Genomic DNA, 24,102 nt, shown 5'->3' on the forward strand with positions numbered 1-24,102 from the left:
TATTTAATTTATTTAAACCATCCGTCTATCTTCTAGGACTTGCCACATGGGACTGATAACAATAAAACTGTTTTGAGTATTGCACAAACTGCCAACCTTAAAAAAACTAAATGTTTTGCTTAGTATATTACACCATTTCTGTCCATGTAAGGCAGGGTCCTAAAAACAGGAACAGAAGCACACGTTAAGTCAGCGATGCACACCCAAACAAAGCTGCCGTCGTGAAATGTTTTTCAAAAGGATGTTTGAAGCCAAAGAGATGTCAGCTATGTAATTAGCCCTTCTCAGTCTGTCCTCCCCTTGCTTTCAGTATCTCATTCCCTTGTGTTCTGACTGGCAGCTTTATATTTCATGGGAAGCATGCCGCTGGACTCTTATGTTCAAAACCATTCTCTCCACCATTAAAATGTGGCTAATTGGGGTTTCCCATTTGTTGTAGCAACAACAGTGCACCTAACCTAACATCTCATCAAAACAATGTGCCTAGAGCCAATCAAATCTTAACAGGCCTAACGCTGTCGACGGCTGTTTTGTTGACATTACATGCAAAGGAAATAAGTTTAAGAAAATGTGCTGTTGTTTCTGATTCTGTTAATTGGTAAGTTTTGATGTCATGTCGCCTGTAGCCAAAATCTATTCAAAAGGTCAGTCTTTGACCCATTTTCACCAATATGAACATCCATCACTGAGTGTGATATTTTATTACAAACTGTATCTTTGAATCTTTGTACTCTGTTTGTATTCAGTTTAGCCTAAAGGCACTGTGGTAGCAACCTCTGTAAATATGTACAGATGGGTGACAAATTAAAGAAAAAAACTCAAATAAATGAGTGGTCTCTTGAAGGATGACAGTGCCCCCATGCATAGAGCATGAGGGGTTCACTGAATAGTTTGATGAGTATGACTCTCCTGTGGGCTTCAGTCACCAAAGCAACTGGTGACTGATCAAACCTGTAGCAAACATTTGATCTACTTCAATTAATGAACTCATTTGTAGCTTGTAGGAATGTGTATTCAAAAGGAACGGTCCTAATATAAATGACTGACACTGGGCTTATTGAATTGACAGGGAGCTGTATAATAAATATTACCTCTGTTTTTAATGTGATAGGCCAGAAACTACTGCTGTAAATTACAGCATTAAGACTTTCAGTCATACACTGTCCCCTGTGGTAGAAAGTAGTTTTAAATACATGGATTACCTCATCAAACCTACTGTATCTCGATTATACTTGACCGACTTTGATTAGTGCCTGTTTTGTTGGATTTGGGTGCAGCTGCTGTTTGAATGCACAGTTATAAGGATTCCAGTGAACCAGCCAAAGACAGATACATGCACATGCACACACATTCTGTACACACATATGCAGGTACAACAGCAATTTAGAGAATCATACCCATATTCACTGAAATGATGTTAATAGGCCAAGTTAATGCATCTGTCACTGAGTGTTTCAGTGCCTTCCAGCGCCCACTGAATTAATTTTTTGGCAGATCTTCTCCAAACAATATTATGGCACTTTGCTAGACATGATATACTGCTAATGGACACAGACAACCCAACAACTTACAACACATGAAGCAAAACTAGGAGTCCTTTCCTGCTATCACTGGCCCTGCAACACAGCTACACCTGCCAGATCTAATGTTTTTATAACAGGATTTCTATTATTACTGCTACAGCAACATCCATTCAGTGCATTCACAATAACTAGCCTCGATTATTCTCCTGCAAAATTGGAGAATTTAAGCATGTACAGTCACAGACAAACTGATAATCCACACTAGATTCGGCTTTATGTTTTAGAAAGTCAGTAAAAATGTTTTCATGGGTGCCAAAGCTGTCCATATTCATAGTCATAAAAATGTAACAGGTATATGAAAAGTCTTTTCACACTGATAACCAAATTGCAAGAACATGGGCTTTATTTGCAGTGTTCTATATCTGTTTGCATTGTTTTATTCCTTCAGTGTAGCTCCCCTTATCTTGATTGGAAATGTGCAAATTAATGAAGTGAGCATAGATTGAAGAGATTATTTGTCAGCTAGTATGGAAATAAACACTGCTGTAATCAGCCAACAGGTAACAATCATTAAATTACACAGAGCAAGACAGTGCAGTAAGCATACAAGGACAGCATACGCAGACAGCGAAGGAAGCTTTGCAGCAAGCAGACTCAGCCGTGCAGGCCACGGTGGCCGGCAGCTGCTCTGTGACACACACAGTCCCTGCAGCTGTTCAGTTTGATGTTGGTCCACCTGCAGCGTTCTAATTCTGATTTTATTGATCAGGGTGCTGTTGATGCCAAATGAATGTTTTACCATTTGCTGTAATGAATTATTTAAAAAGCTAGGACACATTGCTCCTGAATAACTAGCCAACAGATCTTTATGGCTACAATGGAAAACTTTTTCATTCCAAAATTAATGCATTATGGAGCAGGAGGAAACCGCAGCATTAATAAATGCTAAAAGCTGGTGTTAGTTCTACAGTATGTGATTCTTTTTATAAATGGGAAAAAGCTTTATCCTATCCCCAGCCTGATGAGACAAATCTGACCTCAAAAATCCAAAAGGAGCTTTGCTTCTAACAGAGATTGAGCACAGCCTCTGAGTGTTTGAGTGTCTATGCAAGTGTGACAGCACAGTGATAGATTCCGATTAATTCCAATGAAATCATCACACATTTTAGCTCAAACTTTGTCATGGTCTATAATTTACAGGAAAAGGCAGATTTTTATTCCCTTTGTTGTAATTTGATTCAGATGACTGCCGGTTACAGAAAAAAAAGATCATTTACCAGAGTGAAAGAGCAAGAACATGCTTGTCTCTGGAGAACAGATTCAAATGTGGCTCAGCTCATCATTATGCTATAATCATGGTGTCATTCAACCCGAGCAGGAAAGTGAAAGAGGACGAGTACAGCAGAAGAACAAGACACAGTGGAACAGACCAGTATGAGAAATGGAAGAATTGTGCAACGTTCTGTGCAGCTGCACTGAAAAACCTTGTTCCCTTTACTTGTTCAGATGAGTGCGGTGTTTCCTGGTTCAGTGTGCCTCACTCTTTTGATCGTTTCATTGTCATTTACTACATGTTCAACCATACATCATGTCAATAAATTGTGTAATTAGTGAGGGCTTCAGATGGCTCACTGCAATGTAATTGTGTTAGTGTTGCAGAGTTTTTTTTATGGATTTCGTAGCCATAATTGTTCTTTATTGTTTAGTCTTCCTTTTGCATAGTCCTTTTTGTATATTCAGACCTTCAGTGTTTCATGTCTGCTTCAAAACTCAAGTGTAATGATGTAAAATGTACCGTACAAAGAAGTTGTTGGCTGCTTACATTCACTCACATTACGGTGTGGTAAAACAAAGCCTGATTTTATCTTCTTTTTATGTCTAATTCAGTTTCTATACACCACCCAGACGCACTGAGGGCTTTTCTTGGCTATTTTTAGACTGTAACCTTCATAGTTTGTATAGCCATTTTATATCCATTGAGTTGAAATGTCAGCCTGGAATATTGTATCTATTTTGCCCTCGAAGAGATTTCTGATTGAGGGTCACAGTGCACAAGACCAAGTCAAGCTATAGTATAAGTTTCACAGAAGATTGCCATGAATGGATATAGTTTTCTAGTGAAGCAGTATACAAGAACCGCAAGGCTAAAAGGAAGTATCAACTCCAAAAACTCTTTATGTCTTATATTTTCAACTGAGTGTATCTAACTAAACCATCAGTCATAAAAGGAGAGATAACTGTCAACATGTAACAGGTAGAAAAAAGACAGCGCAGCATGCTCATGTCTTCATATTCTTTCCTTTATTTGAATATATTCCACAAGACAGTGTAAAGTTGTGTAAATGTTATTAATAGTTATGTTGCTGTCTTGATTCTCATCAACTTCCTGTTACAAACTTTTATTTTGATAATATTTCCACCCTACTCACCTGCTCTAGACAGTCCCAGCTTCACCACTTTCACTACATGTAGGTGTCTCTCATCAGTAATTAGACCATTCAGTATTTTAGTCCCTAGACAGAGTGCTCTCTTTTGCGTCATGCACGTATTGGGGTGGAGGGTAATGAACTAGCAGGTGACTTTGTAAAAGCTGCATTTATTAAAAAAAAAAAAAAAAAAAAAAAAAAGAGGTGTGTTTGTGGTGATAAGTTATAGTAAGGCTGAAGTTGAGTTTAATTAAAATGAAAATGAAAGATAAATGGCAAGAACTATGGGATAAAGAAGGCAAGGGTCAGTTTTATTGCAGTATCCAAAGGAAAGTAGAAGAAATGAGAGGAAGTCTGAGAAATAGGGAGGAAAAGGATATGATATCAATAATAAAACTTGGTCATACTGGTTTGAAAAGTACATTAAAGTTGATGTAGAAGCATAATACAGAGGACCATGAGCTGTGTAGGGTAGAAGAAACTGTGGAACATGTTATTATGAGTCGTCACAGGTTCAGGTGGGAGAGGGAGTTACCGTATTTAAAAATACAGTTTTAACCAGTGGAATGAACTTTAGATTGACAGAGGTGTTGGGGGGGGAAAGCTCAGCCGATACAGGGTACAGAGCATTTCTTAGGTTTTTAGAGAGTACAGGGCTAAACAAGACAATATAATGTGAATTGAGTGAGGTTATTTTGTTACAGTAGTAGGTTGGGGCTGTTCTGATCCACACTCCAGTCACTCTAGCCACTAAAAGTGGCGGTAATGCGGTAATGCATCTAAAGCTGTTTGCCAGCCACCATCAAACAGAAGAAGAAGCAGCTATTTTGTAAGTTGTTGTGCAGTATCTCTTTTTCTGAACATTGCCACTTGCCTGTTTACTGCTCTTTGATTGTTCTTTTGCTTGGTTTCTACCTGTTCCAAGCCTTGGATGCTGACTGGCTGCTTCCCGCCTCATCTGGGTTTTGCTCAGCCAACCTTCATTACACTCCTTTCTGGTGAGTTTCCTGCCTGCTTGCCTTTCTTCCATGCCACCATTGGGCCCCTACTGATTATTTAAAGACATTTTTTTTTCCACTCACTGTACTTGCCACTACAATGTGCCTCTAACAGTTTTTTTTTGAAGCCATTCCAGTCACTTGGGCACCTAAAGATTTCTTAGTCTCTGTATAGCTCCAAGATTTTATTTTATAAGCTGTTATTCCTCCCTAGATTTAATTCGTTTTACTCTTGTGTCCGGCCATCCTAACATTAACCGAGTTATTCTGTTGTCAACCTGTGTTTTCCTTTTATCAGTGTAACCTCACGGAGCAGTATCTGCATTTGGGCTCTAAAAAAAACTGGGGACTTTTTAAGTTAAATATATAAGCTATCTGCTGAAAACATCATGCATCGGTGCCATAATGATTAAGTGAATGTTATCTTTTTGGTAGGTAGCCAAATGTGAAAGTCTGTGAAATGTCAAAATGAGGTAATTTTCTGGTCCTGATACTGGGTGTATTGAAGTTTAGCAAGATGGGTTTTGATGCATTTTTATACAATACAGACAAGCGGTGGCAAGAGCAGTATGACAGTTTGTTTACGCCTCTTTGCTCATTCCCTTAAGGTGGTACTATGGAGACGTCATCAGAGTCTCATGACCTACAGTGCATACTGTACTATCTTCCCAGGTACATGCACTGGTTTTCATGTGGTTATTATGTAAATGCAATATAAATAGAAACTTTAGCAGGGTATTAGTTGAATTAGTGAAATTATTTTAAATTATAGTATATAAAATTGAGTTGTATTCACAATGCAAATACCTTTTTTTTGTATTAAAATTGTCCATCATAAACCTACTGATGGGATTAATCTGCAGACAGCGAGTCTCCCAACAAACTTGACAGAATATTTTACCAGACAAACCAAGAAGCTGAATCACATTTGCAAGGATTTTAGTGCACATTTAAGCTCTGAATATAGTCAAATTTAATGACAAAAACAACTCAATTATATAAAAGAAACTGCAGACCATCACTTTCAATGCTGACACAACCATCATCAGGTGGAATTCTAATCACTGATTCATACTTTGCTTGAATATAAATAACCACAGGATGACTCTTTGCTCATCAAAATAAATCTACATGTTAAAATATTGCATCTATTGCAACTTTGCAAACAAATTATAATTAAATGAATTGTTTTTAAAAGGGATGACTGATGCCACTTTGTATGATTCATATGAAGCTATAGCCGGCACCCAGTTTGCTTAGCTAAGCTAGGGTTAGCTTAGTCAGGACCAGTTGCCAGATGACCGGCAGACTATGTAAAAATTCATTTACTGTTTTGGAGATGTTTATTTTGGAGGCTGTAGTTTGTGCTGCTGAGCAGCTTTCTGTATTTTAATTATTTAGCCTGGCCTTATGGATACAAATGTGTGGAAAATGGTACTGAAAGACTGCATTTCTTTTAGCTTGCTGTACACAAATGCACCTACTGTACAAACATGAGTGGTATCGTTCATCTTGTCTCTTTAAGAAAATCTCTTGTGAAAATGACTTGTTTCTTTAAATGAACAATGCAAACATTGCTGTAATGTAAACATTTTCTACAGCATTTGAATCTAATTCCCAGAATAAGGATGAAATTTTGCAGCTATGGAATCTGGTACTAGTAGATCCTGCAGAGCTGAACCTTCTCTGAGCTCTGTCGTATTTGTAGCTTGTCCCGTCTAATTGGATCATCTAACGACTGAGTGCTTGCAGCTGTAAGATGGTGGGTGTGGTTGTATAAATATACAGTACACAGCATGAGCTGAGACATTGGTATACACACATTGAGATGTATTTATACACTGAAGAAGGCATAAAGCGGAAACATTTATGCTCTTCTAATTCCTCTTAACTAATAAAAAGTAAGCATTTGCAGAGTAAATATGGTGTAACTCCTATTTTGAGACTGATGCATTTTCTCATTTCACTATAAAGCTGGGAAGAAGAAAAGATTATAGTTAATATGCAGTTTTTCAGTTTTAAGCTGTAGATATTGGCAACAGGCTTGTTTACTCTTTTCTGAAAATGAAAAGTCTATCAAAGGAGAGTTAAGTTAAAAAAAAAAGCCTATGTTTGCTTGGTTTAATGCTTTTGATTTGTTTATTCTTTGTCTCTGTGTGATTTTTCTGGCTCCCCATGGAGCACTGCTAAATGAAGTGTAGTCTACACACGTACACCCAAACTGCCATTCGTCTTGGAACAAACATGTGGGGGTAGTCATCGCAGCAGATTTCGGGGTGGGGGTTGCCTGGGTCACATGATGCATCTCACAGCTGAAATAAATTTTTCTTTTGTGTTTTAGAGTCTGAGTGCATGACATCATTTTGATAAGCGAACTGACTCATGATCTAAGCAGATCAGCTGAGTTTTCACATGACGTATGATGTTTTGTGATGGCTACAGGTGGTGCCCTCAATCCTGGCAACTATGGATTTGAATAATTGGCTCCATTTCTCTGTGCTCATCTCAGATGACTTTGGAATTACATACTTAACTGTATGCTGTTGCTGAATTGAATGTTGGATGGCTAAACAGGATCTTTTTGGTCAGCTACTCAATCTGGTTGTAAATGGGCCAGTGTAGGTCAATAAGCAACAGTGTTTGTTAATAATGGAGAGATGCATTAGCAAAGGCAAGAATACAACAATTCAGTACGTTCTTCAGAAATTTAAGGACCGGTCCACTATATTTGGAAATGGGTTACTGACTGAATGCTTCTAATGACGGCTCAGAGGAATATTTCCTAGGCTCTTCTCTCTTTGTATCTTATGTGGAAGGGACTAAGAGGCAAAGAAGAGATGCAAGTAAGGGAAATGTGAGTGCAGTTAAGGGAATTAGGATTTACCTATGAATGTACAGTAACTGATGCATGCTTTAAAATATGCAAATGTGAAGTAGAAGAAAAGGCTTTTGTAATTGTAGCATTGGAGCTCTGCTGGTGGCTTTTGCCCCATTTACCATGCACTTAACAGAGTAGTGCACTTGGAAGTGATTTAATTTTCAAGAACACTTTATAAGACCGTAAACCTCATACAGGTTACGTTTTGCCATACATCAGTATGAAAGGACTGCCAGTTGTCTCCAATGCAGCCTTTTTAAATTCATTAACATCAAAAAACCTTGACTCGATCCGCTCCCTCTCACCGTCTTCTGTCCCTCTCCTTCTCAGCTGTGTCCATCTTTATCAGATTAGGACTTTATATTTGCGGTTGTTGGCCTAATCAGTGTAATGAAGGGTCTCTGAGAGCATTGCTGCCCATTAGTGTCATTAGGCTGCAGCTGAAAGGAGGGCTTTAGAATCAGCTTGATCACCAATGCTCCAGGGGGAGGTGAGCCTCATCCCTCAGGTGAGCCTATTGATCTGTTTACTCGCATATAAAGCAGCAGGACTTGTAGGAGTTATCTGTCACACAGGAGCTAAAAGGGTTGTGTACTCCTTATGGACTGCTGTTCTGTTCTTCATTTGTGCAGCTTCTTTCTGGGTTAGGAACTTGAATGAGTGCATACTGCACTGCTTTAATGGGCGCCATTGTTGAAATCTCAGACTACAAGATCCAATAGTTGGGATCAAACCCAAAAATTTTGGATGAGCCTTTAGTGTTGGAGGAGCAAATATTGGGTTTTGCCTCTGAAACCCCAATAAAGGCAAATGCAATGGAAATAATTCCATCTGGCTGACTTTGATCAAATGTATTGTTATAGGGACTCATTTCTTCTTCCAGTGATAAAGTGAATTTAATCTGCAGGCTTCATGCTTTCATGGCATTGATTGATAAACCACTCCTAAGCGCTGTGCCTGCAACGGCAGGAAGTGAGCAGAAGCACTGTCAGGCGTCAGTCCAGCTGGACAGTCACAGCTAGACTCCAGCGGCTGGCATCAGTATGCTACACTCAACTACACTGCCTTTATGTGGCTGAGACTGAGCAATTGGCTTTGCCAGTTTGATTTATAGCCCCAGATTAGCAGCTGCATCAGAGGCTGAAGGTTGTCATCCTTTTGTGCATATGGAGAGATACTCTTAGGGAATGAGTGAGGTCTTGAACAAACTTGTTGCACTTGTTAAATTTCAACTAAGACCTAGTGTTTATGTAGAAGCTCCATTATACACTTTCTCCTCTGTGTGCCAATGTTGTATGGAAATGAACAACCACATGGTGCGTGGGCACTGTCCTCTCAGAAACAGCCATGAAAGGACCATTATCAGTGACCCCTGCAGCAATAAAAGCAGTGGCTTTGTGTGTGAGTGACTGGGAAGGCTGTGGTGAACAGCCAGAGAGGCCAGACTTCAGTAGTGGGTCACTGCACACTCTTAGCAGAGAGCTTCTCAACCTTTTCCTCTGCCAGCTTCCATCATCGCAGGATGTTTTTTCTTACTACAGATTCCACTGATGTAATTGCCTAAAGGTCAGCAGTGCATATTTTGTAAATTGCCGAGACTTGAGGCAAACTGTTATTTCAGCATGGTATTTGATCATCCTGCTGATGGTTTGAAATAACACTTTGGGAAGTTTTAAATGGCTCGAAGGGAGATTTTTCTTCGATTTTATTTACAGAGATAAGGTATTGCATGCAGGCTCCTCCACTTTTTGCACACTGTTGCAGATCATTTTTATAGGTTACAATTGCCAGTTTTGCCCATCGATCTCAAATCATCCACAATATATAGAACATTTTAAATATATTACTTCTAATAATAATTTACTCCCTTTGGCAGCATTTTGTCACAGACAGGAGCAGCAATTTAGCAGTCACATAATTTGTAATTATAAGGTAGTTGTGGTTCTGTCTGTTCTCTGATGCTCATGAGGCAGCCGAAGAATAATTAAAGCCACTCATCAGCCTGTCACTGGAATCAATCACTAGCTGGACAGCTACAGTACATCCACAAAGAACAATAGACTTAAGTTTTATCTCCAGATTCAAACATCCCATCTGGTTTACAGTGAAATATAGTGTCTGAATTGCTGGTGACGTATAGATGAAAAATGTGAGATACTCCTGGCCTGTTGACAACCGTACAAGCAATCTATTATCCTGTATTTATAGTGGGTGAACTTGGCTGAGGTGAAAGATTTAGGATAAATGAGCAGGCAAGACATCAAAATGGTAGCACACATTGTTGGCGTGTGACGTGCGGCCAAACACCCGCACCCATCATTTTCTAGACGAGGCCGCACTCTGGCAGCAAACTGATGGGTCTGATGCGCTATTGTTCTATTCTCCCTGCATCTGTCTTTGTAAACAACATTTGCTTTCCAGATTAGAACTTTTTGTAACTAATTAGAATAGATGAAGAAAAACCCATTAAGTTTGGAAAAATACTGTGACCCACAGGCCAGCCATTAAAATGAGATTAAAAATATTTTATTGTTGACAATATTACCTATGATGTTATGAAAGTCTTCCCCATTTTGGTCATCTTGCACTACCCTCGGTGTGTGTTGCCTTAAAGGCAAGGTTGGTGATCAGAAAAAAACAAGGATGAGGAAGCTTGATTTTGAAAGTAGACAACTGAAGAAATCCCACCCTTTCATTCTGACTTCTCTCCAAAGTCACTCCTCCAAAACAACACACACTGCCTGACTACTATTTACAGATTTCAGGAAAATTGCCCAAAATGATAATTACCTGTCCACCATGGTGTCACTTTTCAGCCCTGTTTGTTCTCAGTCCTTGCTGTTGTTCAAAAGCAAAACCAATGTTAATTCTGGTTTTACTTCATGCAGCATCCGACTTCTTTTTAGTTGTAACTAAAAAGAGTTGTAGCTTTCCCTTTGTTAGCTGAGATAAATGGGACTGGGGGTTAATGGCGAGTGAAACTGCGATCACCCCGCCCTTATGCAAGAATCAAAGAGAAAGGCATCTGAGAAATGATCACATTTAGTTCAGTGTGCTTTGCTCCTTCAGCCCTATCTACAACAGAAACCCAGAAAGCCTTCCTCAGCAACACAACCACCCACTCAAGGACATTGCTCTCAAAGTGCATCATTTTATTTTCATGTCATGTTCAGGAGTTATAGTAAAATGGCCAGGGTCAAATTAACCTCTCGTTTGCTCATCTCTAAATTACTAGTCATTTTCTGCAATTCCCACAATGACTCAGACACCTAGAAATATTCTGAAAAATTGCATTCAGTGTGTGCAGATCAAGAGCAATAGAAAGAAATGACTTTTAAAGGAAGTGTTTGGCTTTTTTGGAAAACTATTTTCTTAATTGCCAACAACGGAATTAGAAAATCATTTCTGAATGGTGTCAGTTGTCATATCCCCTACTGGGGAAAATGACTAGTCTGGCTCTATCCTTGGCTAACCCCAGGCAGAGTCCTGAGGTATCCTGTTCCACCACCTATCTTCATGGGCCTGCATATACTCAACAAATGTTGCCTGTTAATGTAAGGTTTGATCTGTCTGAGATTATCTCAATATTAAAATACTGTACAAGCCATTGCTGCCTTTTTACTGTAACTGTTGCAGCTCCTTAGGAAATAACTGGCCATGGTATAGATGACATTTGGCAATGAACAGTATGAATAAAAGAGAAGACCCGGCCCTGAAATGGTATTTGTTTTAAAGAGAAAATGTCCATAGTATACTGTGGATTTGTCCTTTTTTCCCCCCTAATTCCCCTGTTCTCTGCTCAAAATGGCTACAAATTGTGACTGGAGCTGGCAACACTCTGACCAGATCAAGGTGAACATTGGGTAGAAGGAAAATGAGAACAGTGGCGTGGCTTCATGTCTGGCAGAATGCCAGCCTAAGCATCTTAGAAGTAGTCCTTGAACAATGATTTTTGCCTCCATTCAGTAGTGGGATTACTTAATGTTATTAACAGTGCCGTAAAACCAACCACGGTGAATGTACCCCATAATTACAGTGAGAAGATGAGGAAGGTGTATGGCAGAGATTAGAAAAGGTGAGCTCCAATGAGCCTTGCACAATATGTCCCTGCCCAGCTCTAAACCCACTTGGTGGGTTTCCAGTTCAAGTGTCTTGAGAGGTGATGCCTCACAGTTTAAACTGTTTTTCAGAAAGTTGAAAAACTTCATACATGTTCTATCATGAAAGAGGAGATCACCCAGTTTTTATTTTAACTAACCTGATTAATCACAATATTTTGGCCACCTATTAGCAAACAGTTGCCTATTTACATATCTGGAAAATCTGAGATGCTACATGAAGTATTTTTACCCCCTTACTGTCTCTTCTTCCATGTGGGTCACTAGTCATTTTCAGAACATGGTGTGGCAGAGTGGGTTTTTTCCTTCTCTGCCTACTCTCCTTGGGCTGGATCAGTTAGTGGACCCGTGTGCTGACTTGCTGCGAGCCAATGTCGGAATAATATTTGGTAATCATAAGCATGATGGGGTAGCCGCTTTAATGGGAAATCATTACACTGGACCCGCTGTTGAGCGTCGTCTCTCCTGAGTGATCAAGTTGTGTGGTATTGTCTGAAATCCCCTTCCTTTGTGTTTTGAGCTGTGTTTTTTACCTTCCAGCATTTCATAGTTTGTGTAATACAGGGGCCATCCTTCTCATGTCAGTTCTTTCCCCGGGAAGGCGACTGCTCTGGCTGTATCATTAATCTTTTGGTTTGGTTTCTGAGCCGTAGTTGACCAGTGACTATATGTGCGCATGCCATAGGTTTTGATTTTTTAAAATTTTGTTGTGTACTCACACAGGGACTTGTGTGGGCTTATGCTGGGGTTTGTAACATTTTAGCAGTTCTGGGTTTCAATTTGTTATGTATTTTATTTCTTTGTGTTTGCATGACTCCCTGCTATTCCTGGTTTTGGCCCTACATTACTGTGTGTCATTTCTGTAAAAAAACAAAACTTTCACTTTTGTTATGCATTACTGTGAAATACATTGCGATATACCCTGTCAAGACAATATTTTGTATCAAAATGTCTGTGCCTTTTCCTACAAGTGGATAGTAAGGACACTTTCCTGGGATAGAGGTTCCCCTGGGTGGCTTTAATGGGGATGATTCCTTTAGGTTAAATGTACGTATAAAAACAGACAAGACATTAGGAGGACAGGAAAGACAAAACAATGGACACAGGACACTGACAAAGACCAAAGTGATACATGCTGCTTGTGTGTGTGTGTACACGTGTGTTCAACTCGAGACAGTCTAAAAACCCGTGTGTTCAACTCGAGACAGTCTAAACGTCCTCTGATTGGGTCCTTTAGTGTAACCACAGCCGGCCAGAGGTACAAGCAAACTAGGTGTCTGCTGAGGGCCACTGTGGCCACCAGGGGGCCCCCAAGAGCGCTTGAAATGTCCCTCAAGAGAGTTTGTTTATGCATATGAGCACTGTTAAGGCAGAAACAAACAGACACACACTGATCTCATCTGAACTCGTAGACAAACACAAATGTTCTGGCTCATAAGTTGACACAAGATCAGTCTGGCTGCGCTGTCACACCCCTATTGTAAATTATCAACTACTTTGATAATTGTTTAGAGCATTATTACAATATTTGGTAACACTTTATAATAACTACACCTTATTCATCCTTAGTTAATGATGAATAAGTACTTAATGATGAGAAAAACACTTACAGGTTGGTTCATACAGTCTGGGATCAGAGCCAGCAAATACATACATCAAAGAAATCCAAAATTCGTGGTCCAAAGGGAAGTCCATTAAGCTGATACACATAGAAGCAGTTCGAGTAGAAGGGGCAGGCAAAATACGGTGGTCCAAAAACAGAAATCCAGGGTCACATACTAAAACATCAGGTAAGAAATAATGCTGGAAAGTCAGAGCTGAAGTCTAGAATAATCTTGCAGCAACCTGATGGGAGGACACTGCCTAAATAGGGGTGAAAACAGGTGCAAACAATACGAAGCAGGTGAAACTAATGTGAGTGATGACTAAAGTAAAAAGCCCGAAACTCAAAGTGTTACCCATACTTTTATTGTGATGGTAGAAACATGATTCTTTTATTGAAATATGAAAATTTCACTTGCTGTGATTGCAAAACAAGTGCATTTGTTTTTGCTTTAACTGTGCACATGTAACTAATCTGTATAGATAATGCATTTTCTACGTGCTCTTTGTTAATATGCATTTGTTTTTGTCCCTGCTTATATTTGTAAAGATGCCATAGTTCACTCTGAAGGAGAATTAATTAAAGGAACCTTTTCTCATAAAAAACAAACCAAAAAAAAACTGCTTGGTAATTGATGTGGCCATGTGGCACATTTCAGGCCTCACTGCACACTAGGTTACCATTTAGATGGGCCATCTCGTGTGTTGGTATCTAGCATATTATCATTTGGCTCATTTGCAAGAAATTCAGTCCTTCTCAAAACTTGCACATCTGTACCTCAGCTAGTATCCAAGCCTTTTCATGAAAGGCTGCACAAAGTTGTCCATCTTATTGGAGTGGCCTAACGGGGTAATAAGATCCCCAGTGTGAGACACACAAGGGCTTTAATGTCAAAACGAAAATCTCTAGTTTCTGTATTGCCTATATCCCAAGGAGAGAAATGAGCCTTATCTCAGAGGAAGGTGACCATCCATCAGCAAATTCTCCCAGTTTATCAGCCTGCCCAAGTCCTGACGCCAGTGATGTCAGGCATTAATCAAATACTGGCACTTCACATTCAGGACTGAGACATGTACCCTTTTCTTCCTGCTCAAATCATTGTCCTGCTAAGATGCTCTGGCTGCAGATTTCAGCCCTTTTTGGTGTTGCATGCTTGTATCAGACAACTGGATGATTGTGTTGGAGAACAACATGTGGAAAAAGCAGATATTGTACAGTGTGGTATCATTTTTAAAACTTGTCTCAGCCACTTCATTACAGATGTATTCTTAGGAATGTGGTGCAGAAGTGCACTTAGAGCAAAGACGGAGGGACTGCTACATTTACTGTCACAGAAATTGCAGCAGAACAAGAAGGAGCTTCTTGAGGCAGAGTTCATTGTCTTTTCTTCTAGACTCCCCATGGCCCAGTCATTTATTCTGTTTAGAAATTACTGAATGCTATTGATGTGCTGAATTAAACACTCACAGGAGCGAGGGCTGTCATAAACCAAACATCTTAGACATTATGTGACTGGGTGGAACTCTCCATGGGGCAACATTTATGTCAAAACATTGATTTAACATGAGTAGTGCCAGGTTTGTCTGTGTGGAGCAAAACACGGAGGAATGTCTGCTGGTGATTGATTTAACCTTGGAGAGTACTTCAGCCCCTCTGGTTGATCATGAAACTCTTTGGAAGACCTGAATTGTTCAGATGGGTCATTATCTACAGCAGCTACATAATAGTGGGGAGCCAGATGTGGCCCTGGATCCCATCAATCCCCCTCTGTCAGACAAAAGGATGCTATGACTCAGTTCCTCCCACTTTTATTTTGTGGACAATGAGTACGTTTAAACTGGCACAGCCTCTGAAATACTGTATGTGAAACTTTGTAATATAAAGTTTCCTAGATATAAAATTCAAGGTGACAAATCTTATTTTCCACAGCCAGGAGCTCCCAAACCTGGCCTGACGGTCTCTACGTGTGTGTGTGTGTGAAGGAACTAGCAGTGATCAAGGCAGACTCTTGCATCGCTTTTGTCTGGGCCAGTGGAACTGAAAAAGTGGCAACCGAACATACAACATAAACTACAGCCAACTAGTACATGTTCTGTTGCCTGTGTGATAAATATTTCCTCCTCCCACCACGAAGTGTTATCTCTATTCGCTATGCATAAATGAAAAAGTTGTAAACAAATCAGTTCTTGTTCACAACAGCTGCTGCCAATCAGTGTGCCCCCCCCCCCTTCCCCCCCATGATACTGCCATTCTCTGCTCTTGGTCTCTCTTGCTGATGAGACCTGACCTCGGTTCAACATGCTGAATTGGCCGAAAAGCCCTCGACAAGGTCTGGCTAGTGCCAAATGTGTGGGACACACTAGGAGGACGGCCACCCATTGTGTTGGTGTGTCACGCCCTATAGCCATACTGCACAGCTAAAGAGCCATGCCATTTGTCTTTAGTGCACATTTATAAATCACAGGCTCCCTATAAGAAATGCAACACCAAAATGTGCTTAAATCATGCACCACAATCCAGATCCACACAGTCCCTTCTCACTCAATTGCTTTTATGACTTTTGGAAGGAAAGATTGTGGTTCTGCTGCATGAAAATTTAATATCCTACAGAGCCATTAGCCACCACAACTCCAATGCTCCAAGCTTGGTATATACAGTATAAGACACCTTGCTAAGTTTGCTTTGAACAAAAACTGCAAGGCGTGGATTTGTCCAAAATAAAACTTCCAAAGATACAGGGCTGTGTCACTGTGTGAGCATCCACTGGCCCCTGGCAGACGGCTGAGATTATGACTTTTTTTTATGAACATTCTGACAGCACTTTGCTAAGGTCTCAGTTATTTTCTCTGAGGCTGCCACTTTTAGACGCCATATTTTTTTCATGGTTGATATGAACACTTTATTGTCCCACACTCCGGGCTATGAGAGGAGACCGAGTTCTAAAAGTTTATGGTATTTCTTTTATTGAGGGGAGAGCCTTTTCTATAGCAAACTTTAAACCTTTAGCAGCTGTAGTCAACATCATGAGAAGTGTCAGCAGCATTGCCAGCACAAGTGACACATAGTACATGCTCTCACAGCTGCCACCTTGATAAGTGGAGAGTCATGCAGAAAACTGCATTCATCATGTTACCTACACACTGACTAGCTGTAACGTGTATACAAATTCTGGCTCCTACTGTAAGAATCCTTCCATTAATGAGTTGGTGCGAATGCAAAGTGGCTTATAATGGAAGATTATGTGCAGTACGTAATATCAGTATGTAATACTGTGCAGAGGAGCGGTAATGTGTGGCTTTTATGACGGTATTCTAATCATAATAGGCGCAATGAATAGTAATGATCTGAGAGCAGCCTTATTGAAGTCGCATGACTAGCCACAGTTTACAATGGCCCTTAAGCCTCTTGCAACCAAACACATAACTCAATAACTCTTGTAAATACAGTACAACAAGAGAACTGACACACGGCTAATGCCCTTCCCTGGTTGCCTTAACATACCAATAACCCCTGCAGACAACACAGAGATTTGGACGCCCTTGTGCATTTTAATTATTTATGCTCCGGCAAAGGGTATGTTAACTATTTACACAGGAAGCTTCACATTGCTCTGTCAAGTGTTGGCAAGACTCTCTGTGGATACAATCAATACTTTTTATATTGGTGATTCAGGTCCGAAGCTCATGTAATCCTGCTCTGAGGCATAAATTAATATTTGCCTTTTATGAACTATGACCTTTCCTCAACCTCATCTGCACCTGTTTAGGTATGATCAGGGTTCAGAAACAGAGTTTTTCTGTTATAACCACAGTTTTTCCATAACCTTAATTGTAACCATATATGCCATGTGCTGTGTAGAATGCAAGGACTTTAAAAGCTTGGGATGCAACTAAATATCAGTGCTGAAAATAAACCAGGGTTTTCCAAAATGTTTTTGGGCTGTATGAGTCAACATTGTGAACATAGAACACAAGGGTCTGATAGGAAATGACTATGAAGAACTATATGAATTGTAGTTGGACATTTCGCGCAAGCATACGTATAGGTATGAACAACTATATGAATTGTAGATGGACATTTCGCGCAAGCATACGTATAGGTACACTCCATGTACTGTATGTTCATGGTCAGTATATGTTAAATAGCTAAAGCCAAGCACTCTACAGTTAATACTGTACATTGACTTTTCCATCAGCCATAACATTAGGTCTGTCTAATTCTGTGTACACAGGAGTCGGTGCAGACGTTGGTTGGCACTTGTCACTCTGCAGCTCATTGTGTCTTCTGTGAATCTGTTTGCTTTCATCGTTCTGTCAGAACACAAATGTGTCATTCAGTGGAAAAAAAACCTGTGTAAAAGGACTGAAAACTGGTCATGAGAAGTTAGAGATTTTTTTTTATTTTTTTTTTTTTTAGACAAATTCAACTGCCTCCCTGATCTAGGTGTGATATCATCATTCTAGCCACTGAATGTTTCTCTTCATAGACTAATATACAGTATTTCTCATTTTTGAAAATTTTAACAGATGTACAAACAAAATGAAATCATTTCAAAAGGATGAATGAAATTTTAAAGCTTAATATACAGTAGATCAACCTCATAGTCAGAGAGCCTGTGACACTGTCACTGGTTCACTGTTTGTCCTTCCTTCGACCACTGTTAATTGATACTAACCACTGCAGACCAGGAACACCCAACAAGACCTGCTGTCAGGGGAGATGCTCTGACCAGTCATCAGCCATCACAGTTTGGCCCTTGTCACAGTCACTTATGTGTGCAGTTGAAAGCTTCATGTAAATACAACAAGATAAATGGGTTTTATTGAAAGCCATGAGGTCAAATGTTGCTCTCACAGATATTTTGATATGTTCCCTCATTTAGAAATTCCCATAGTTAAGTCAGAATTGTAACCAGTGACCTGATTCTAGTAATTACTGTTTATTTTAGCTTGTTATTATCAAAGCTTTGATTAAGCAATAGCCCTGATGTGAAGGATATGTGACCATAATTCATGGTCACCCGGACACATATCACTTGCTTTCTGTTAGGACTGGAAGTCAGGAAGTGGGACATTTCAGGAAGCTATTCTTGGCCCTGCTTTGGAGTCATTCACATTCTCTAATCGACCAATGAGTCAATACATGACAAAAGATGAACAGCAGTCCTTTGTCTACCAAAGCAAATAGCAAACACTGAGCATACGCTTCACACAGCAAAAGGGAATGGTCCATATGTTGCCATTTACAACCTGATTAAAACCGAGAAGGAAATTTTCCACGCGGGGGTCACATGTTCTTTATGTCCGGTGGTTACACACCAAACAGGCACGACCAAGACCCTACTTGTGTTAAACTGAACATAGCTAGTCCCTCTTGGCTGGAAAACCTGCTCATTTGAATCACTGAATTTTTTTTTTTGATAAAGTATTGCCATGTCAGAAAAATGTATGCTCATATTAAAGATGTATATATGCACATAAATTTCCCGTTTCCCCCTGTGTTTTGATTAGGCAATGTAGTTGACAATAGAATGTACAAAGATTTGATTTTAAACAGAACAAAACTGCTCTTAGAATACATTTGCACCTCATTGCATTATTTATCCACATACACACTAAACTACCCAAGGCTGATCAGTGTCTGCTGTCACATCTAACTTATCAAGTAGGAACATGCCTCTCAGGTTTGGACATAAGCTGCAAAGGAGATAAAACACTTTTGTCACTTCACTTTTTTCAACTAAACAAACTGCAAACCAAATTTTATAGGAACCTGCATTATATTTGCAATGACTGTAATTAACAAAATAGGCCTTATAGTGCACAGATCTCCTTTCAGTAATTCAGTCTACATCGGAAACAAAGTTTCTCCTCTGCTGCAGCATCCAATCCCACTCCACTCCCTCATCTCCAGTCTTGCCCTTTGAGACCTTCCTTGTGTAGAACGTGGCCAATCTAGGCCTCACAATTCAGTTAAGCTTCTCAAACCATGTGCATAATGATATGCCAAGCTGTTAGTGCAAAGCCTCCTGTTATGACACCCACTGTATGCTGGGGAAAGAAAGGGAATAAACTACTTCCCCAGTGTGTTTCTCTCATTTAAGGCAATTTAGATGCAGGCAAAATGTGGTGTTTTGATTAAATGCTCTAATAAATACAAATAATAAACCATTTTAAAGCATTCTGTAACCATATACTAAACATTTTATTCCATCTGCCTCTGCAAGTTTGCTTCAGAATCTAGTAGGTACTTGTTTAGTGTGCGTTAATCACTTGCAACTGGATCTCCCTCTCTTATTTTCATGGGTAATTGGCTACGCAGCACATGGAACCGGCAAGTGACACAGAGGAAGGGGAACACTGGGATGGAAGCAAGCTAGAACACTTAAGCATGTCAAGAATGTTCCCTCTCCCTTCAGTTACTGTTTACTTATTTTCCTCTTTCCTCAAATGCACTATGCTTTGCTCAACCATTTCTCCCCATTTATTTATTTATTTGAAAATATCATCTTGAGCCATGCAGGTCTTTCCTCAATCTCTCCTTGTCTCTCCTTAATTTTCCTCCTCATTCTCACTCTCCCTCAGTCTGTAAGTGCACCCATATCTTGATAAGACCCCTGGAAACACTTGTACAGTTTCCTGGATGGTCGTAGTGATGGATTTACACAGTATCAATCAGAGCAAATGTGGGGTTCGAAATAGCCTTCCACTTCTGGTGAGAGTTGTTTTTGAGCAGTGGGTCATAGAGCTCACCAAGAACAAGGGTGATGCAAACATCTTCAATCACACAGCATGGCTTTGAACCATAGCTTCCCTGTTCATGTTTTTTTTTTTTTTTAATAAGAATATTGCAGCCAAGATTATAAGTCTTCACATAAATGAAAAACGTGGTTACAATGATTAAAAAAGAGATCAAAGAATTATGGGGTACCTGACAACCACCTCAATTGAAGATGAGTCATCCCTGGTGACGCATTATCTAGCATGAAGAGCGTTTCACTTGCTCCCTTCAACTAGACGAGCTGAATTAGGTCACGCTTCTCTGACCTCGGGGCATTATCCTGTAATTTGTCGCTCTGCATGGCTACATTTGTTACCTTGTTGACAGCTAATGTTAGAAGAAAGCAATTTTACCTGATGAATGATTGTAAGAGAGGGAGAGCCTTTCCAATGAATTATGCACAACCAAATCCCATTCAGTAGATGCCCGAATTAGCAGCGTGTGCTACTTCACAAATATACTATGTGCTTTGCATGCGAGTTTATGATTACCAGAGCTGTGAGGACTTTTTAACTTGTCAGAATGTGCATGATGCCTATTGATTACCACAGTATTTACTTGTTCTCTTAAATCAAATATGCTGCCAGTCCATCCATTATCACTGCATTATGAAAAATAGTTTACATATTTTCAAGCAGCAAAGCTTGACCGACTGATTCATAGGTCTCAAGCTGTTCATGATCAGAAATCAATCAGTCATGCTCCTCTGGCATGCATTTTATCTGCTGGTGGCAATGGGGCCTCATCAATTTTGTCATTTTAAGCCAAATCAATACCGCTTCCCCACCAACCAAACACTTCTGAATACCAACCCCCCACCCCCTGTCACTAAGTTGAACATTTCAATCAATATCCCACTGCAGGCTAAAAATGTGCAGAGGCAAAAAAAAAAAAAAAAACTACAATCATTCTTGGTAACACTTTATTTTTACAGGTCCACTATTTCCAAATAATTTCTTGAAGGTTCCCTGTAAAGAACCAAGTAGTTTGGTACTAATTACAGACAAAAAGGCAAAGTTCTAAGACTTTTTTTGTTAGTTCATTGACTTGTGTTGTTCATTATTGACTACCAGATCAATTATCATGAAAGAAATAGATCAATTAAAATGAGCCTTTTATTTATTATTTGAAATGTTTTTCATTTATGCTCGACACTTGGCGTGTATAGTTCACCTTGTCTGCTGAATAAAAGCCTCAAGTGTGTGCTTAGCATTTAGAAGTGTACCAACAGCTCACTCTGTATTTTTACCTAAGATTTGTGCTAAATTATAAGGCTCTTTCTGGGAGACTTCTTAGGAAATAAACTAGAATTTACAGACTTGTAAAATAGTGTTGTTGAGTGCTGTACAGTACACTGAAGATGACAACACACATGCAGGAACAGTGTACATTCATGTTAAATGCTTCAAGTCTAAAGAAAGTAACATTTCTCTGAAAGCAGCAACATGTTTGCAGGATTGAATGTGCATTTCTATCATTAAATCTCATGGCCTGATCATCAAAAAATTAAAACCCCATTTAAACTCAGGTTATCACTGCTCAGTTAGTGCTACAATACAATTAGTAAAATAAAAAAGGATTTTATCTTTAAACAGAGCTTTTCCAGCAGCTTTATCCCCACAGCCCCATTAAACACTGGACAATTTTCATGTATGGCCTGCCATCAGTTTCCAGACTGCTCTAATCCACGAGAGCAAGCCTCTGGCCAATGTACCTGTAAATTAGTCTGCCTAAAAAAAACATTCATTTAGCTCAGAGAGAGAGTTTTGATGTGTGCATCTAAGTGCTTGGCCCTGGAAATGATTGCATTAAGGATTATGACACAGACCTCAATTCCCTCATGCATATTTGACACTTCTCGCAGCACAGGCAGCCCCCTGTTGCAGCTACCAGATGATGTTTGGCACAGCGTTGCATACTGTAGCTACCATGTTATGAGTGGGTATGTGGTGAGCACACCCCCGTATGTGCCTGCCTGTCTGAGCATGTGTGCGCTCTTATCTTGAGCCAGCCAGGGTGAGTGTAGGGCCGGGTGGTCGGGTTTCCTAATTGTTGCGATTACTCCTACAATTCGTGCCCTTAGAGGCTGGTGCTGCCCTCTCCTGTTAATCTGTGCCAGGGGTTTGGCTGGATTGACACAGAACTGACCTCACAGTCCTTTTGGGGGTGCTGTGCAAACCAACACACACTCACAAAAAAAAGTAGACAGTTGGATAGCAGTCACTTATACACTTGAACACATACACAACCAGACATACAGTCTCAGGCAAGTGAGAGAAACTGATATGGAGCCAGCCAGACGAATGCACACACACATCTGCACACAGTCTTGGTTCAAAGAGCTGCATCTTCATTTTAAATATGGTTCTGGACAGCATCGATAAGATGGAGAGGAGTTGGTAGTGTTGCTGGTGGAACAGCCTCTGACAGTGGTGTGTGTGTGTGTGCGGGCGTGTGTCGGTGTGTGTGTGTGTGTGTGTGTGTGTGCGCGCGTGTGTGCGCTTGCAGATACCATGTAGTTTAGGAGTGTGTGCTAACATTATCAAAGTGAAAAGTGAGGTTGTTGATATCAAGTGCTTGCACGTTGCTATACATGATGTTCTAATTGTCTGACACTGGATCTGATAGGGGAATGTTTGAGACACTACCTTTATTTATCATCTCTTTACATTTACAAGGTTATAACAGCAAAGCACACGGTTACCTATGTCCACACCTAGCAGACATTGAGCAACACTCACTCGAGGTCCTGTTTCTGTTTTGATCTCCTGAAGGAAAAATCTGGCTCTTCAACTGCTAAATGTTCAACTCTGTTCACCAGTTAACTTCATCTTTCTGCCATTGGTGCTGAGCAGGTAGCGAATGAGTTATTCACAGCTTTGTTTCAAGCAGCTGCCTGCTCTTGGAAATGAAGCTGATGAGACTCTGACAATAGAACCAGAAGAATAACATAGTGGGCAGTAAAACCAAAGTAATAAATAGAAAGACATAAACACTATAGTTCACAGGACGACTGTAGAGTAGATAATATATTTGATCCTTGTATAAAAATATGATTAATGTAGTTTAAAATAAAGACCAAAGTTGTGACTGGAGGTCTTTTAAATGAAACTGAATGATATAAATAAAAAAGTGAGGCATGATTCACACTGTAATTGGAATACTATAAAGTTCAAATAACAGGTAAATGCTGCATCTAAAACATCTCATGTCACCATGAATGACTACTTACCTGACAGTTTGAATATTCCTTCTGCAATTCAGTCCATCGTGTGCTCTAAAGTCCCCTGATGCTAACTGCTACACGCGTATATCCCAGTGTGAGCGTAGCACAATACGCAGTGCGTGTGAGGATTTACACGTCATTACTGAGCTCATTTGTTTCTATTCATGTAGGACAAGCTTTTGTCCATTGACAAGTTAGAAAATGTCACATACTCATGCTGTCATAATGGTCCAAAAATTCCACCCATCTTTGGACTTCAGTGCACAAAATCACAGGTAGACAATATCATTCATTTGGAAAATTGCTTGTATACATAATAAGCACATTATTTCAAATGGATGATGAATACTTAATGATCCTGCCAGCCTTGGAGAAGTGACTAGGCTACAGGTACAGTATGCAACACAAAAAGTAATTTGCATGTACAGTATGTACATTTCATAGGACAATCACCAGCACTGACCGGGAGCAGGCGATTTTGTTAAAAAAAAAAAAAAAGCAAGGGTATAATCAATGTGTAACAGAAAATATTTGAATTCGGGGGACATAA

The 24,102-nt window shown here is 39.8% G+C and overlaps 1 protein-coding gene across 2 annotated transcripts in view; it reads right to left on the reverse strand.

Moving 5' to 3' along the window:
• chrm2a (cholinergic receptor, muscarinic 2a) overlaps positions 1–24,102 on the reverse strand; it is a 62,985-nt gene that overhangs the window by 14,926 nt on the left and 23,957 nt on the right. The gene's annotated exons all lie outside the window — the stretch shown is intronic.

This window comes from Monopterus albus, unplaced genomic scaffold (assembly GCF_001952655.1).
Source record: "Monopterus albus unplaced genomic scaffold, M_albus_1.0 scaffold178.1, whole genome shotgun sequence".
NCBI lineage: Eukaryota > Metazoa > Chordata > Actinopteri > Synbranchiformes > Synbranchidae > Monopterus > Monopterus albus.